At 33.9% G+C, this 18,454-nt stretch overlaps 1 protein-coding gene across 4 annotated transcripts in view; it reads right to left on the reverse strand.

The window, feature by feature from the left end:
- ralba (v-ral simian leukemia viral oncogene homolog Ba (ras related)) overlaps positions 1-18,168 on the reverse strand; it is a 68,179-nt gene extending 50,011 nt beyond the window's left edge. For 3 of the 4 annotated variants that reach the window (XM_073911824.1, XM_073911825.1, XM_021478640.3), the window contains exon 1: positions 18,038-18,145. The gene's annotated coding sequence lies outside the window, so the exon portion shown is untranslated. 4 annotated transcript variants of the gene reach the window in all.
- Between the last annotated feature and the right edge of the window lie 286 nt (positions 18,169-18,454).

The raw sequence follows: 18,454 nt of genomic DNA on the forward strand, positions 1-18,454 counted from the left end.
TAGAAAAAGCAAGCCACGACCACTGTTTTCTCATTTCATATTCTGTCTCTCTAGGAACTGCATCACAATACAAAAACAATTAACAATTGCAGCTTCAGGTTCATTGGGACTTTAACACTTTGGTTTCTAGCAATATTGAGATTTTGAGGGAAGTTAAAGCATCTTGTGTAAACAACCTCATCATGTCTTGAGCTTTCGGTTTGAGCACAGATCCCATTGTGCTTGCCATTTGTCAGAAACATAGCCTTTTATTAGTGCCTTTAAATCTGAAGGTGGAATTTTGCACTGTGTTATTCTTCCTGTTAGACCTCAGTGGCTCAGATGTTGGGAGTTTGTGGAGAAGACTTATACGCATTGCTGAAACCAGAAACAGATAAACTGTTATGTTTTTTTATGGCACGCACAATCTAAATCTAGAACTGTTACAAAAAATATGAACTGCTGCAACCGTACCTTTGTTGTGGTAAGCCTTTTCTTTAAGCATGTAAAATAGTTTTTACTCCTCTAATGAGAAATGGGATCTTATTTTATACAGTGCTCAGCATATACAGTTGAAACCAAAAGTTTACATACACTCTAAAAGGAACATAACCATTTAAAAAAAAATGTCTGATGTTAAATCATACTAAAAGTTTACTGTTTTAGGTCCGTTAGGATTACTTAAATGATTTACATTTGCCAAATGCCAGAATAATGAGATTTTTTTTATTAATTTTTAGATAGTCAAAAGTTTACATACATTTTCTTGGTCATTTTTAACTTTGCTTTTAAACATGTTTTGGGTATCCTTCCACAAGCTTCTTACAATAGTTTGAAGGAATTTTGGCCCATTCCTCCTCACAGAATTGGTGTAACAGAGTCAGATTTGTTGTCTTGCTCGCACAAGCTTTTTCAACTTAGCCCACAAATTTTCTATAAGATTGAGATCAGGGTTTTGTGATAGCCACTCCAAAAAATTCACTCTGTTGTCCTTAAAGCACAGTTTAACTAATTTGGCAGTATGCTTAGGGTCATGGTCTGTTTAGAAGACCCATTTGTGGCCAAGTTTTAATTTCCTGCCTGATTTCTTGAGATATTGCTTCAGTATTTCTACATAATGTTCTTTCTTCGTGATGCCATCTATGCTGTGAAGTTGACCAGTCCCTCCTGCAGCAAAACAGCCTCACAACATAATGCTATAGTTGCTATTAGAACCCCCATAATTCACAGTTGAGATGGTGTTCTTAGGCTTGTAAGCTTTCCATTTGTCCTCCAAATGTAACACTAGTTATTATGGCCAAACAGTTCAATCTTGGGGCCATCAGACCACAAGGCATGTCTCCAAAAATTATTATTTTTGTTGATTCTAACTTGTTGATTTTCCCATGTTGTCACAAAAGGAAGCAGTGTGTTTGAGGTTTTACTTAAATACTATTCTACAGTTGTGCCTCCTATTAACTTAAATGTTGTCAATTAGCCAACCAGAAACTTCCAAAACCTTGACACATCATCTGAGCTTTTTCAGAGGCATGATAATCTTATTGTATGTAAACTTGACTTTCAAAAAAAGTTTTACAATTTCTCAAAAAAAAAAAAAAAAAAAAAAAAATATATATATATATATATATATATATATATATATATATATATATATATATATATATATATATATATATATATATATCATTATTCTGCTATTAAGCATAACGGAAACAAATTTGATAATCCTAACTTACCTAAAAGAGAAAAAGTTTAGTCAAATTAACATCTGACTTTTTTTAAATGGTTATGTGCCTTTTTTACAGAGTATGTATACTTCTGGTTTCAACTGTACAAGTACACCCCTCACAAATCTATCTTTTAAATTCATATTTTTAATAGGAAGCTAGTTTAGGAAGTTTAGTCAGTACTGAAGCCAAATCTAGAGCTTATCTAACAAAATAACTTACGATAACGGTCCAAAAACTGATACAGCGAAATTTACACTATAAACCATTTCAATGTGGTGATGTCATTGACCCATGGACATTTCAACTGGTTATCATACCATTTCATAACTGTAACAAAAGTCAATTCAATCCTAATTTTACGTTAAAACAGCTATCATACAATTATTTATCAATACAGATTCTCGGATATATGGAAATAAAAAAATGTAAAACAGGAAATACATTAAGACCATTGTTATTGTTTACATTCCTCAAAATAGTCCATAGAAAAATATAAAATACAAATTTAAAAAAATCAAGAGAAGCAAAAACATTGAAAAATTTTGCTGAAATTTTGTAGGTTGTATTTTTGTTTTGCAATATTTTGCTGGAGTTTAATTGCATTATCTTTCAATTTCTAAAAATGTTTGGTGACTAAAATATTATTTTAATAAATATATCTGTTTAATAAATCAGTTTTATTTAATTACACCAAAATACATTGCCTATATTTACTCGATAAAAATATCCATTTGCAAAATGGGGTGTACTCAATTATGCTGAAGTTCACATTTCTGTGTACTAGCAGCATCAGATTTAGAATGTCTGGGCAATAAAAAATAAAATATAAAAAACAAAAAACATTGACCTTTTATGTATTTTCTGGATGAATAGAATAGACCAGTGACTTGACTAGCACTAAAACATGAAAAGTCAGATTTTCATGATATGTCCCCTTTTAACTGCATGCCAATTTTGAAGAGAGTCAGTGATTTTAAGCACAGAGAAGGGTGATGCCCTCTGCTTGAGTGGAGTGGCAAGCTGACCTATAGAGGATCACCCTCTTTAATTGCAGGGCTGCTGGGAACAATCATGACACACGTCAAGAGCTCAGGTCTAGATAAAAAAAGAGGCCAGTGTAAAGCAGAGCTCGTGACTATGATTGGTCAGGGCCGGCACTAGTTTATATGACACACTTCATTCTCTGATAAAGCATTCAAACAGTATATGAGGGCAAAAGGGGACTAGCATCAAAATAATACAAATGAAAAACAGTTTAAAATTGTATTTTATTTTTATTAATTTAAAGAAAGAGTCCTCATTTACAGAAGGTACACAAAAATGTCATTCACTATGCTACCAACGGTTTATACTAAAATATATTGCAAGGGTTACAAAAAAAGAGCAGCAATCATTTGATGATATCATAAAAAATATATATTTAAGAATATTAGTGCCGCCCCAAAAAAATTATTAAACTTCATTATAAACCTTTTTACTTTATCCGCCACCATCCTTCAGGCCACTAGACTTTACTATTAATTACCATCGTTATGCTTTCAGGTGTGATGAGTTACACAAGAACTAAAAATAGTAGGAGTATAGTAGAACTATGTACAGCAGTGCACTATACACTTTACACATACCAGGGAAGACCAATGGCGGTGTACGAGAGATTTCCTTCCTTAAAAAGTATTCATTTCAAATTCTACTAGTAGTGTTCAATGTTTAAAATGGTAATAAAAAAAAAAGTTCAATACTTTTTTGACTGATAGATTTGATACCAGTTACTATATAAATTGATTGTTAAACCTTACTAACATGTCAGTAGTGTATGAAACGCAAGCTACCTTGTTATAGTTGAATTACTGCAGAATATTTCAAAAGCTTTAAAAGAGCTTAATGTAAATTCGTCTAGCTGAAATAGATTTTACATGAAAAAGAAAAAAAAATCCACATAGATCCTCCGACATGCTGTAGAAGGAAATATCTGACCTACAGGAAACCAGCTGACTCTCTTCACTAAGCTATGCTTGTTTGAAACTTCCTGCCCAGATTGATGGGAAAAACAGCGGGGAAAACTGGGCCAGGGCCTGATAGAGCTCCAAATATCCCTTCTCTTCCTTTCCACGCTGTACGCTCACTTCCCTGCATACTTTCCCTATGTGCTTTCATGCCCTTGAGACCAGTGCCAGCTGGGAACACGCAGCACAGATAAGTTCTCATCTGAGCCTGCAGCACTGCAAAAGCAATGCACAGCAGGGAAAGAAAATACACCAATGAATAGCATAAGCTGATATAGGCTGGTTAGAAGCACTGATTCTGCACGAATGCCTTAGTGAAGAATAGGTAAACAAACAAGGTGCTTTATTTATGCTATACACCCAGATAAAACATTCCTCAAAAAATAAAACAGCTCCGCCAACTAATGGTAGAATTTGAAAAGACTGCAATAACAGGGAACACCCAATAAATAGTTTAAAAAGAAAATGGAAATAGAGTCATTCCTTTCAGACGCATTCATTGGACTTTCATGCCAAAATTCAGCACACACTCTTATTTTCAATTTAATTTAAACTTATTTCAACTAAATTCCTGACAATCAATCAGTAAATATGTATGTAGATGTATGTATGCAAGTAGTGCGTTCTGACTGAAACTTTAAAAAGAATAAGTGCACTTTAAATACCCAATTGATGCTCTTATGGCCTGTTTCCACTGAGTGGTGCGGTACGGTACGGTTCGGTACGCTTTTAGGGCCGTTCCTTTCGAAAGGGTCCCAAACAAGAGAAAGGGTACCAAAAGGCAGAGCTAGACACGCAGCTGAACGCTATTGGTTTACAGAGATACGTCATTCGCTTACGCAACAAGCCAAAATGTAAACAAAGGACCCGCCATGCTTGAAATACACAGCGAGAAATTATAGCGGAATAATATATACATATAATAACAAGCCATGGTCGATCCGGGCTCAAACAAACCTTGTCGTCGTCTTGATGAACAGCCACACAGTTTAACTTTCTTGCTTGCACTCGCCGCACGTCTATATCTAAAATAACAAACTTCTTGAGCTGATGATATTAACGTGCGCTTGATTATTGACAAGCTTTGGAAACCCGTTCCTTTGAGAAGCTGACAACGAGAGAATGACACATTCAGAAAGAAAAGGACAAATGCAAGAGTGAAGCGTGAAAAAATAGGGGAAGCCGGGAAAAAAGGAGCACGTTATTTCTTCAGCAAAAGTGAACAAACTACCTTGTTTTAATTTTAATCATCACTTTTTAGACTAATATGAACTGGGAATGATGGAATGACTCTCTAACAGAGGCTACATGTGCTGCTGAAGATTACAGACACAGATGAGAGGTTTTCACTTACTGTAGGCTTTAGTTTGTGTTGTTTAGAACCTAATTAAGGATGAAATGTATGATGTGTGTAGTACTTTTGTAGTTGGTAACATATCGGAGACTTTAAGGGTCTGTATGTGTTCATATATGTTGCATTTATTTATTTAATATAATTACAGACGTTACAGTAGGCTCTCTGTCATTTCACGTTGTCATTGATCTGAAGTTATAATAAACTCATGTTCATAGAAAAGTTAGTAATAAACATTTATACACAAGTATTTATGTGTGTAAAGTGTCTGTTTTGTGAGAAGTGCTTTTCATATGATATGTGAACAACCTGAGCAGGTTTATTGTAGACATTTCCTCGAGCGAGAATGATGCGACTGAAACTTTGTCATACACCACGCCCACCGAAAGGGTACCCTTGGTAGTGGAAACGCAAGCCTAATAAAGGTGACCCGTACCAACCCGAACCGTACCATACTGTACCACCCAGTGGAAACGAGACATTATTAAACAGTTAAAAAGAAGTGAGGAACGTTGGAAACCACACACTAAACAGCCGCTGCTTTGCTCACATAGCGGAGGGTGCAGAGCTTTCGGTCGATGATGTTAGATTACTTTATTTTAGATTGTGAAAGCAAAATTCTCTAACGTGTGATTATACCACATCCTGATCCTTTATTTCACTAATTTGGCAACCGTCAAACATCATCTGGGAAACAGGTTTGAATTTCCACTTAGTAAAAAAGCGTTAGCGTTCCATTTGGGATGACACTTCATAAATATACAATGCTGTTGAGTGTGTAAGTGCAGAAGTACATAGTGCATAAGTGCATAGTATATAGTGTGGCATTTGAGACGCAGTTAAAAATTGTAAATTACAGAGTATTTCACTGTAATATGAATTGTATTTTACAGCATGACACCGTTATTCAGTGTTATTGTATTTTAAAGTTGCATTTTAGGAAATATCCTCTTGGTGCCTTAAAACAATATTTTTAATTTGATGTGAATCAAAAAACAGTCAAAACAACAAAAAAGAGTGCAAATAGAAGAAAAAAAAAAAAAACAATGAAACCTGGCACATCATAGGTAATATCAACACAATCTCACAGCAATTTGTACAATCTCATTCATACTCATAATCATTCATACAATCATGAATGTATGAATACGATTTACTTATCCCCCATTGATTTGAGACATTGAATTTATTGACCATTGATTTGAATCCCCCATTGACGACTGGGTATAGTGGTGGGGTTGGGTGCCATGCCTCTTTTTTAAAACAGTATATTTTTGTTAATCTGAACTTGTACAAATTCGTATGAATTAGCCACTTAACTGACAAAACGTAAAATTGTAATGTTTCACCATGAGATCAGACAGGAAATACACTAATTTACCATATGGACTGTTTTACAGGAAATGTAAACAGATAAATGGAAAAATTACATGTTGATTGTTTATTGGATAAAAACATATTATAGTGACAAGACTAAAACTACTGTATATTTTACAGTAAAGATATACAATACTATAAAAACACACACAGCTAGATAAATGACACTGTAAACCTTAATACATTATTTTAGCTACAAGTTTGATCTATAGTAAATTGCTGGCAAACTGCGGCCAGTAAGCTACTGTCATTTCTACAGGATACTATTATTAGTGTGTTTTAAAAATGGTTCATACTTCTGCCACTGGATATCTGGAGTGCTGAAAACAACAGATTACAAACAATGACAATAATAATCTCAGCTACTGAATAATGGGTGTTTAATTTAACGTCTATCATCATGAGATTGATTATTTTGATTGACCAATGGACAGTTTACCTCTGAAATCAAAAATAACAAAAACATGATTGATAAACCAGCACTCAAAATTACTTTTGCCTGTAAACTACTGTATTTTAAACAAGTTGAATAAAACAATTCTTAAGGTTTTTATGGGGACAACTTAATTGGTTGTTCAATCCCCTTTAATTTGTACAAATTGACAAAAATCTATATTGAGACAGCATGAAGGAATTACGTGGAACCCAGCATTTTTTTTTTTTTATAGTGAGTCAACTTTGTTAACAAACAAGTGTATTGCATGATGATGATAAAGATGCATCTGTCACTTACTTTATTCTGTTTGTAATGTACAAAGAGAGATTTTGCCCAAATGGTTTTGGTTTTCAGATTAAGTTTGTCAGGTACCACATCTGGCATAGGCAGACAAATTGGTTGTTGCTAGACCTTGAAAACATTGTCTACTGTAGCTAGTTTGTTTGTATATAGCAACAAAGGCTCTTAAAAAAAATCTATGTCCTATCTAAAATTTTGGCCCCAAAAACAGATAAATGCTAAAAAATGATTTAATTGCATCATAATCCTTAATTGAGTTTAATGGAGATCCAATCAAATTAAAATAGTTTTGTAAATCCTTTTTGGCCACTGAAGCACACCATACAGCTGAACTTCATAGTAACTTGCATCAGAAAAGCGGCGGGTTCTTAAACTTCATTATTAACTAACCATCAAAAAACACATTTTCTTCACAATTTCTTTAGTGCTTAACAGAATAAAGAGACACATAATGACGCGAACGTGAGTAAATGAAGAGTAAGTGTTCATTTATAGGTGAACTTTATTATTTACACTTATGTCCATATATCACTCTTGCCTCTCTCTTATTTTGTTGCAGAATCAAACCTAATCTCCCAAATGATCAACACTGGCCACAATATTAAAAACTACTGTACTCAATACAAAGAAAGTTCAATTCCCACATCGCAGTCCTTTGCTGATCCCAATCCTCTCCCCCTATCCCAGCTTTTCGGTCAAATCTATATCATCCTATCTGCAAACAAGCAAAAAAGCAAAGCAAGCAGACAAAGATTTTTTAACAAGCTTCTTCCTCATCAGTAACTCCTGAAACTCAGGGTATTTCTTTATTGCCCTTACTACGATTCTTTAAACAAAGTCATAGAAAAAACTAGGCCATACTCCACTGCAAGAATAGAATGAATAATATTTCAGAAGCCAAGTTGGTTCTAAAAGCATGGGTAAACAGTTATATTCTCTTCCAAGCATTCATTAAAAGACTTATTTTTCATGTACAGAAATATGCTGGCAGACATTAAATGCCATATTTGATCATTCATGAAAAAACAACAAAAATGCTTAGTCTGTGCAGTAAAGGACAGGATCTGTCGGCTGAGGAGCCCATTTCTTACTCACACTCAAGGTGAGCATCTCTGCTGAATACTAACCATCTAGAGCTGGGACACAGAGGCTTCATTCACATATATAAAGGCCATGGTGATGAACTGAGACCCAACAGCCATGCTGGTAATCCAGATTGGGCATGGATCATCATTAATTCAGCATTGATAGAGGGGAAAAAAATACTGAAAATAAATATATAAAAATATATGCTATCATGGAAAGAATTCAGTCACACTTTATTCACTTCTCGCTATAGCAAACCATTAACTATGACTTTTGCTTCAATAAACTTCTAATTTGCTCCTTATTAATATACAATAAGGTAGTTTGGGTTCATTAGAATATGAATATTATAAGTACTAATAAGCAACCAATATATCTTAACACACATGCTAAGCAGCAACTTATATGGGTCCCTAAGTGTTACCATATGCATTAATTTTGATTGATTGGGATGATTCTGTAGGGAAGTGAATTATGCATAAAATGCAATAAACAAGCTACAAGCATAGATAAATACAATAAAGCAAAGATAAGTGAAATGAGCAGTGCATGTTTTGTAAATGTAAAAAATGACACTGCAGACTCTTATTGTACCCTGTAAACAGTCAACTTTATCGAAAGAAATGACTGTAGTTAACTCAATTTATTAGAAGTTAATTTTACTCATTTAAAAAGAGTTTTGAACTCCGTGTTGTAGGTAATGAGTTAATTAAACACCTCATTACTTCAGCTTAAATGGAGTCAGTTCACAGTACTCATATAGAGTTTAACTCAAATGGTTTGTAGCAATTAGTTTCCTCAAACAGTTTGAGTTGCCTTAACTTATTGGGTTTTATAGTACTCAGTTGGTTTGAGTTCTCTTCATTTATCGGGGTTTTACTGTGCTCAAATCACTTCGTTTACTCAAATGTATTTAGTTCACAGTACTCATTAGGATTCGTTTTTTAACTTGTTTTGTTGCAATCAGTTTCCTCAAATGGTTTGTGTTACTTTAACTTATTGGGTTTTACGATGTATAAATAAAAAATAAAATTATTCTTTATTAAAATTCCTATTGGTAAAATGTACTGAGCCTGAATACTTTAATTTCTTTCAGCCCTTAAAAAAAACACTCCATATGGTTAAACTCTTCAAAAACTCCACAAATCTAGTGTTCTGAAGTGTGACTCTTTCTATATTTTTTAAATATAATCCCAACTCTACATTGCATATCTAGGCAATGTAACCATTGCCGATACTGATGCTGAAACGATATATTAAAGCCATAGTTAATTAATTGATAACAATTTGGCATGACGCAAGAAAAAAAAGTTTAATCAAAATTCAGCATGTTTAATGAAAACTATATAAATGATGTGCCTTTGGGCTTGGAAAAAAGACATTTAATTCAACTGATATTAAGCAATGTCAGTGCCTTACTGAGAGATATTTGTTTTTAAGCATTACTCATTTAGTACAATTTCACATTGAACATACCGCTTAACTATAGTTTAAATATTGTCCTATATCCTCCAAGAATCTAACATTTTCCAACTCACCACTACTCCCTTCACTGTTAAAAAAGCAGATTAAAACTGCCATGTGAGAACATTCTCCAGAGCAAGTGAAATAAACCATCTCAAGTATCTCAGTATTTCATTTACAGGGAGGGAATAATAATCAGTTGTTAGGGCAGACATTAGGTACTTTCCATTCAAACAGATCAGATAAAAGCATATGCAACCCATCTAGAAACAATTCATGATTCATGTTTTCAAGGTCAAATGGTAAAAGGGATCTGTCATTAAATTATTGGCAAAATGCTCAACTTATTTATCTCTAATTTTACAAAAGGTTTTTAATTGGAAACCTCTGCAAAAATCTCCTTGTTTTCAACCATTAAATAAAATATTTTATCCTCTATCACACATCTCAAAAAGATGCACTAAAGAATATAGCAGACTCTCTCCGTTTATCTCAGACTCTTTTAATCACAGACACATACCCATAGACAGAGATTGCCCTGGCCTCTCAAGGGGTATGAAGGGCAAAGAGAAACATCCCATATGGGAGTATTTAAGAGCACAAAGTCAAAACCAAGAGACAAATTACTGAACTGCTGGCCTCAGATTCACATTCATGGCACTGCAATCCAATCCAAAAAACTACATATAAAAGGCAATTGTGATGACACTGGCATTAAGGACATTAGAGCATTATGCCACAATAAAAAACATTTAGGGATAGTTGTGAAAATGATCTAATCAATGCCAGTTGCTAGCACCTATTGAGTTCTATAAAAATACAAATGGAAGTCAATGGGTACAGGCATTAGTCAAAATATCTTCCTTAAGGTTAAACAGAAGAAAGAAACTGGAATATGTCTTGAACAAGTGAGTAAATGATGGCAAAATTGTGATTTTTGGGTGAACTATCCCTTTAAGATACCTTTACAGAACACTATTTTGTAAATAAATTAAAGTTTGTATGCATTTTGGCTATTCGTTTACAAGTCAACACCATTAAAAAGGCCTTAAAAGTGCTAGCTTTTGAAAACAGGTTTCAACCAGCAACGTTTTAAATGATAATGGAAATGTCTGCGTATAAACAACAAAAGTGAATCTAAGACAAACATGGAAAAGTGTTGTACATTTGAAGTCAACAAATATACATATGTTTTAGTTATTTTTTCAATTTTTTGAATGGGAATGTCTTGACAACATTGTCATCTATTTTGAAAAGTGCTACAAGAAAAAGTTTAGTGTTTTTAAATTCCAAAGTTATGTAAAAATATATTTTAAAAAATCTTTACATTTTTAAAGCCAGGTTATTAATCAAGAATTCATTAACTCATACTCTTCTTCGAGTTGTTTAATCTGTGGTACAGAAGAAAATTCAGAAGCATTTCCAGGCCACTACTTATAATTCTTCAAATGTTTCCTTTCAGTGTTTTTTCGAAAACAAAATAAGTCAAATACGTTTGGAACACAAGGTGAAATAAATAATAATATAATTTATTTATTAACAATTTTTCAGTGAACAGCTGCTCAACAGACAATCTGCAATAAACTATTAACTGCCAACCAGAATCTGCTACCTGTTGAGGCATGTTAGAAAAATAAATCAGCACATCTTGCTTATGAGGAAGTGTAAAATGTAGCATATAGTAAAAAGCAGAACCTGCCCTTTATCCAGGAGTTGTTTCAGCCGATTATCTGGCAAATGTAAGAAACCTTTCTGACCTCACAAGGAATTGCAACTTTATGTTTTGTCAATTTAATGGCGAATTCGTATGAAATTCAGATTAGTCATGTGAAAATGTACTTTTTAAAAGTAGGTGTGGCATCAAACACCACCTCCTAAACCCAACAGTCATTGGGCCATAAGCAAATAGTACTTATATAAATGACATTATACAAACACATATGAACTAGCCATTAAATCAAACAGATATTGATGCATAATAGCATTGGAAAAACTGAAGGCTAGGTAGTATTTTGACTTCTTAAATAATCACCTAAGGTTGCAATGAACTGGGGATTTTTTTCAGAAGGACAAAAACAGCAGAGTTCTAAAACCATGATGCCAGTTTAGCAAAAAATAGGGCATTTTTGACAAATATGCATTAAATACACAGACATTCTACTGAAAAACTAAGTGTGTGGGGTTGATCATATTACAAACATGTTAAAAATAGCTTTCAATATTTCAGTCATTAAAAAGTTTAAACAAATATACAAGCAGTACAACTGTTTTCAGTATTGATATAAATAAGAAATCAAATCTTCATATAACAATAAGACAATCAATCCCACATAAAATGAAGACAGAGCTGCATACAAAACAAATTATTCAAATTTTTGGTGCATATTGTCCCAGTAATCTAATGAAATTCTCCAACAGGGTCAACAGTATCTCATCAATATGACATCTGGAGTATTTATTGACTGAGATATCAAGAATGTTTGCACAATCATCTAGAATTAGGTTTAATCCTATTAGGTTACCATTATCGTATATACACCGGGCAGAAAAACGTACGTCTCTGTTAAAGTTTTATTCAAGAATGCTGAAAAAGCATCTAACCAGGTGATTATTGACAAGAGAAATACAATTCTCCCTGCTCTTCTATACGGCCATTCTCAAAATCTAATCTAGTCTTACCCAAAATATTCTATTTTACATTAGTAAGCCTCAGTCTTAAACAGAAATCCTTACCAATATTAATAAAATAAACATTTTTGCAGTGACCCGCCCTCTTTATTAACAGACATTTCAGCTTGTTTGTAAGGCCACGATTTTTGCAGTTCAGATGGTAATGGAGAAAGCCATAGTGGTATATTTATTCATACATTAAATCCAGATATAAAAGATTGTGGTATGTGCACTCTCTGTATTGTACAATCTATCTAAACAGCAGAGAACTCAGGAAGCTTGACTAATCACCTACAAGCAAACATGCAGTGTTTTATAGAGATGTGAATGATAAGATAGGACTACATGGAGAACAAAAACTTTACTAAACCTCAAATTAATGTGTTGAACCCAGATGCTTGACTTGTTTTGAGATAAATTAGCCTGTATGAGTGCAAGCCTCCCAAAAGAAATAAATAAAAACCTGTTATACAAGACTTATCAACCTAATGTGAAATATGATGTCACAGCCAATGTTTCGTTGATGTCACTCAAGTGTCTGAAGGGGGTCAAATTGAACATTTATGAACTTGTTTTCTACTCAATAAAAAAACTGTTAAGTACTCTTCACATTGATTAATTACCCAAGGTTCCATCATGTTTTCAAAGCTGTGGTATTCTTTTAGAATCACCCTGTATATTAATATATTAAGCAGTCTATATTGATCTTAGATGAAGTAAGAGCTCACGATGATATATCATAAGATATGTAGTGCTGTCCCATTTCTTAGGGGTAAATTTTGAACACTCTGTTTCAAGGGCCAAGAGGAAGGGGCAGGGGTACAAAAATAGAATTGGGATTGGGCCTTAACCAATTAAAGGTGCAGTATGAAAGTTTGACACCCATTGGTTGAACTAGGTATTGCATTCCTGGATCAAAACAAACACAAGTGCAGTTTGCCAGATTAAGGATCAACCAGTAGCGAGTCTGATGATCAAGCCTAAAGGCAGACTTAAAACATGTTATATATAAAAGCAACAGCACGCGATAGAAGGAATAGAAGGAATATTATCCATGTTAAAAGGAGTTTTTCTTCCAACAAACACTTCAAATTGATATTTTACAAACGGCTTCTATTTCTAACAGGTGAACAGAAAACTGACAATAATCACTTCAGGTACATCTCATGTACTTTATTCAGTATTAAATGCTAACAATGTGAGTTTTAATGAAATTTCACATGACATTTATTGCCATACTACTGTAAGGAGCAGCAGATATAGATCACCTCAGATCTTGAAAATAAAACAAGCCATTTGAAATTGAACTTTAAAACTGTGACTCAAAACCAACACCTATCAGTGACTCAGCATCTACATTTAATATGCTTTGAGAGCCTTTCTGAATGAATGAATGAATGAATGAATGAATGAATGAATGAATGAAAACTGCAAGGCAACCTGGGGGCTGTTCCAGAAAGCAGGTTATGTGACATACCCAGGTAAGTTTGAGAGTAAGTAGGTGGATAACCTCAACTTTGGTTCCAAAATCGGAGGTAACTTCTGGGTATGTTAAGTAGCCATAGCAACTTACTCTCTGAAGATAACCTGCTCCGGAGCAGGTTATGTTCAGAGAGTAAGTTGCTATGTTTCAGAGTTTGTCTGTTTCAGAGTTTACTGAGCATTGCGTGCCCTTTTGATGAGAATATTTATGGATGTGGACACACAGATACAAGTTTTTTCGTTGTGAGAGGGTTATAAGTGCATAGTTTTTTTCATAACCAAATTCATAATGTTAATGTATTTAACAAACCTTTTTGAAATCAAATGTGACAAACTGCGGGTCTGCGCATACCATAAAAAACATTCAGTGCAGCTCTTTGTATTCGCTTCAGGGCATTTTAGGCAACTGTACAATGTGGCAGTATGACCACCTGTACAGTACGCCTGGCACTGAACTGTTTTTTACACTTTTGTACAGTTCCTTGGACATAAATCACTGCGTATCATTACACAGATGATTCAGAGCACGGGAATAGCGTAGTGGACAATGCGTTGATAAAGAACAATGGAGCGCACAACGGAGCGAGTTCGAATCTCACTTACAGACCTTGTGTTTTTTCTCTCCTTCTGCACCCTCACATTTTTCTGTATAATATTATAAGTGGCAGCTTTGTCTTTTGTAGGAAAATATATCTTTAATTAAAGATGTAGGACGTCGTTCTTATATATACATTCACGCACACACACCTACATTTTTTAATATAATATTTTTTTCAGGGTTTCTAAATGCTATTGTGTGCATTAATTGCAGCCGATTTTAAAGCTCCATCAGTCACTAAAGGACACTGATAATATAAAATTTGTCCAAAGTATAAGTGTGCAGGTACAACTTAATTTTCTATCCTTAATCTTTTGGTGTTTCAACTATTAAACTCATTACTGCTTCCACTTACCAGCTCATCACACACTCCACCTCATCACTATATTGAGGCTAAATGGCTGATTTTCAGGAAGTAATGATTCAAGTGTATAACACAAATATAGTTAAAAAAAACTATAAAGCAAATGTTGCTTAACACAATGTTTATTTTTATTATATTTGTATTTTAAAATAGAATCATTTCTGGGCACTACATTGTTACTTGCTGTAGGACAAAAGATACCCTTCTCTGCCTTATACGATGACACCTGCAGCCTGACCCAGAGGAAATCTCAGTGACCCAAGCAGACAAAACAGATGGAAGAGTGCTAAAATATATATAATTAGTCAAAAAACTATGTTTAATCAAATAGTTTGATCTGTTGATTTCTTAATTTCCTGAAATAAAATGAATGATTTTGTACACTGCTTTATACACACACCTTTCAACGTGTAACATATTTTTCATATACATTTCTCATCTTTATCTTTGAAGATGGACCTTATACAGCTACTTTAGAATTTAAATATGCAGATAAAAGATTTTGTGATCCAAGAGTAATATTTAAATATGGAAAAGTGCAGAAAATTCTTACACTGCTTGTTAGTTGAGGCAGAAGGAACTTCGTCTGCATGCAAAATAAAAAGAACCTAAAGCTATCTGACAACAATCACTTACAACAGTGACAGAGTGTGTGGTTTAAGTCAAAAACTCAACCACTGAAAAGCCTTTATTATAGGACACAGCAGTTAGACAGGCTTCTTTCTATTAGCTGAACTAATTATTAATGAACTAATAAATTTTCTTATTATTTATTTTTTATTTTCTTATCTATTTCTTATTCTATATTTCTTTCCTTCGTTGAAGCAGATGTGTAATCTCTGTGTTTAAAACCTCCAGCTTCGCCTCTGTAAAGTGCGTTGCCCTTTTTTTCTCACCGTGACTTTCTATGGTGACTCGTGAATTCGGCGATCTACTGAAAATGCCTTCAGGTGTGTGCCGTGCACGCGCATTAACCCGCGGTTATCTTCAGGAGGTTGATTTAACTAACTCTTGTCACCTGTTTTGGAACCAACATACTCGCGGTAAGCAGGTTTTGGGTAAATCAACCGAGAGTTTAGGTTTTAGTAGATGGTAAGTTAACCCAGCTTTCTGGAATACCCCCCTGGGGTGCTGCTGATATAATTGGCTAAAGTGAAATTGGGTGGGTTAAAAGAACCAAAACAAAGACAGCGTTTCATCACGTAACAGACATTTTCAAAGCAGAATAACTGACTTTAGCATTGTTTTTCAGATAAACAAGAATGTTCACTTAGCAGGTTTCTTAAATATCTGAGTGCAAACATATTATGTTTTTTTCTGCTTTAGAAGAGTCAAAAACATACATACAGCACCTTTAATATAAAATTGTGGAAACTGGGCCATAACGTTACGACTCCCATCTAAGGAGTGATAAGGGCAATGTCACTAATGGTGGTGAGGTTACACCCAATCACACAACTGAAAAAAAGAAAAAACAAAAAAGTGACTATTCTTACTATGAGGAAAAACAGAGCAAACAAAGTAGCTGGTGTAACAAATTCAAGTCAAAATAGCCTACAGTACATGTACACCTGAATTCAAGATTAGGATAAGGAATAATCAAATCTTATTTTTTATTGATCAACCTACTGAGAGAAAAGAGTGAATCTAAAAAAAGATAATTTAAGGCATACAATCTAAATTGGGTTGTGGAAGTTAAAACAGTTGGATAGTTCAGAATAAACACAAAGAATCATGGAGAGGTCTACAAACAAAACAACTGAACAATAGAAGGAGAACCAAAAAATACAAAGTTCCTCATCTGCTCCAATATTATCAGCAAGTCACTTATTAAAGGCGTTTTTTAGGAAGTACACCTCAGAAAAACCAATAAAATGTCACATGGAAATAACTTTAATTACTTTAATTTACACACAAAAGAAAGAAAAAATGCAGTAACTTGGGTAGAAAAAAAAATTCTAATAAAAAACAAAAAACAAAAATCTGTAGATACAAGTTAAAATGTTATAAATGCAATATGTTTATTGTAGAGACCTACATGTATCTATTGTGAGCTTAAACTGCATTTAGACATGCCCAAAGCCCCAAACCCTTCAAAAACATTGAGGTAAAGTTGGGTTTAAATTCACACATTCAGAATTTAACCTTCTTAATATAATTTAATAAAAGTATTTTTAGCAAATTCAAAATAAGAAAAAAAAACATTATTAGTCAATGACTATCCAAGTACAAAATTGTTCACAGGTAATTAAATAGTGCTAATGTTGATTTGAAGTCATACTTTTGAAGTCATACAAGCGATTTCAGACAAAATATTCAATCTAGCATGATAAACAATATAGAGACCTTCCATAGTGAGAAGTGTGTTTATCAGCTTTTTAGTTACAGTTACAAACATGAGTTTTGCACATAACAGTTCATCATAATAACCTTTATTAGCCTATTTTAATTCTGCTTTAGTCTGAATGTGCATATATATAAATCCAACTTTACCACAATAAAAAAAAAAATAACCATGGTTTATTATAGTAAAAGTGTTTCTGTTTGTACAAGATGATTGTCATTCGTATACCTACAGATTTACAAATACCATTAGTTAGTGAAACAAAATCAAGGTTCATTTGTTGTCATCAAACTTTAACTACAATTTTATGTAATGTTTTGTTTTATCTGTAACAAACCCATGGTCCATCTTCAGTAAATTGTAACAAGTTCCCAGAGAAACTATATAGAAAAAAATAGGTCATATAATAGGTCAAATGTAGTATTTAATTTGATTTAAAGAGGTTAATGATCTACATAAACATAATGTTTATCACTTACTTCACTTCGCCAGCTGAAAATATGCAAGTATTAAGGTATTATGGAGTAAGTCAGTTTGATGAAAGTATAAAATATGTATTATTCACACACACTGTAAAAATAAAGCAGCACATTAATCAACCAAACCAAACATCCGCTAGCGTGAGCACTCACCAGCCGGTCAAGCTAACTCGAATAGCGGAATAATCATAACGGTTGCAAGTCATGATAAATAATCAACTGACATTTCTCAGGCTGATACAAGCCCTGAGGGAAGTAACTGGCCAGCAAGTAACGTTACTAACAAAAGCTCTCCCCTGAGAAGCTCATTTCTGGAATTTATAAACGAGCTAAACAACGAATAAACGAGGACATGAATGAGGGCACATTACCTCTCTGTGACTTTGTCCTCCTCGGTCTCTTGTGTTATCTTGAGGAGAGCATTAATCGCCTGTTCCGCGTCTCATAGACCCTGTAGTTTCTGTGAAGCTGTCGCTGCTGCCATAAACCCCACCCTCAGGACATGTAAATGAACAGGATGTGACGTATTAACTGTTGGTTCCGCTTCGGTCCGTTGCTCCGATACGTCAATGCGGCCGCCATCTTAATCCGGTCATCATTGCACTATAAACAGACGCAACCGAACGGAGGAGCTGCTGTTTTCTCGGATATAAAATACAATACGCTTATTTTTATTGACTGATTATACATTTATGCTGTGAAAATAAATTTAATTACCTAGACGTGAGAACGCTCAAACTTGTAATGTATATTTTATAGTAGAAAGAGAGATGCATAATAACTAAATG

Source organism: Danio rerio, chromosome 9, assembly GCF_049306965.1.
Source record: "Danio rerio strain Tuebingen ecotype United States chromosome 9, GRCz12tu, whole genome shotgun sequence".
In the NCBI taxonomy this organism is placed as follows: Eukaryota; Metazoa; Chordata; class Actinopteri; order Cypriniformes; family Danionidae; genus Danio; species Danio rerio.